Source organism: Odontomachus brunneus, unplaced genomic scaffold (assembly GCF_010583005.1).
Source record: "Odontomachus brunneus isolate Ranch 3 - 2012 unplaced genomic scaffold, Obru_v1 Obru_scaffold_222, whole genome shotgun sequence".
Taxonomy (NCBI): Eukaryota; Metazoa; Arthropoda; class Insecta; order Hymenoptera; family Formicidae; genus Odontomachus; species Odontomachus brunneus.
Window position 1 is genome coordinate 282,603 of NW_022639672.1, and position 1,310 is coordinate 283,912.

The following is a 1,310-nucleotide window of genomic DNA, read 5'->3' on the forward strand; positions in this document are numbered from 1 at the left end:
TCTCGTTTTCTTGCCTGTTTTTTTCTCTGTAAATATTTCTGATTATTATATATATATACCTAGGAGGAAAAAGAACGCATGTGTGCTTGTTTTAATACGATTTGGACACGCCAAGTTTTTGTATTTTACTTTGGTTATTATATACAAAATTTTTTTTAAGTTTTTTGTTATGAGTTTATTATATAAGTTTGATTTTACGTCATGTATTGTTTGCACAACGAATGATTAAATTTTTATTTATATAATACAACTATTTTATCTAAATATTTACATTTTATTACGATTTATTTGTTTTCACTCGGACGTGCAGTCTTCAAGCTGTAAATATAATTTTCTTAATGCTCGTCTCGCGTTTATTGATTTTATTCCTTTCAATAATTTAAATCCGAAGTGAATTCGATTCATTAAACATGAAAAACATAGGATGCGTATTTGATTGTATCTTTTTAGGTATTATTTTTTTATGTATAACTATATAATTCGTGTGTAACTACAGAGTGAAAACCAAGATAATTAGCACGATGTAATAAGGCAAATTTCAATACAATTGAAACGCATAATCATACTGACAATATCGCGTCGTCATGAAACAATATTAGATGCTTTTACGAAATATATGTGTAACAGAGGAGGGCATATTAATAAATTGCAAATGCGATTTACATTTTTTACCGCAACGAAATTCTGATGCGCCTACCTATCATTGCATCGAGTATTTTCATGATTTCCTTCCATGATTTGCAACAATAATTCGTGAATAGCAATTTGTATCAATTAAGTTTCGTTTATTTATCGTTAATTTAATATCACCAGCGTTTCGAGCTCGTATACAGAAATTAACATAAGCACTTCAACCTTTCTTGATTAATAGCCACTCCAAAACAGCGATCAATATCCACTTCGATAGGGAATGTTTCGTTTGGGAACGCTTCGATGAGAAAGGTTACGCGAATAATATGCAATTTTTGTACGCGTATCAGGTACTTCGTGTCTACTCGTGTCTACTCGAGCATATACGAGGGTGGTCTGAAAAGTTTCCGACCTCAACGTGAAGATAGCAGCACTTGTAAATAAAAGCTAGTGAATTTCGTTGTTCATCTGTTGACAGTTACTCACCGAAGTTTCAGCCATTTTGGACTCGCAGTTGTTATGTAACAGTCGTTTGAGTAAGTTGATGTGAGTGTTTTTGTGAAAATGGACAAAATCGAGTATCGAGCTGTCATTAAATATTTGTTTTTGAAAGGCAATACGCCTACGCAAATCAAAGATGAGTTGGATTCTGTGTATGGGGACTCTGCACCATCATTTAC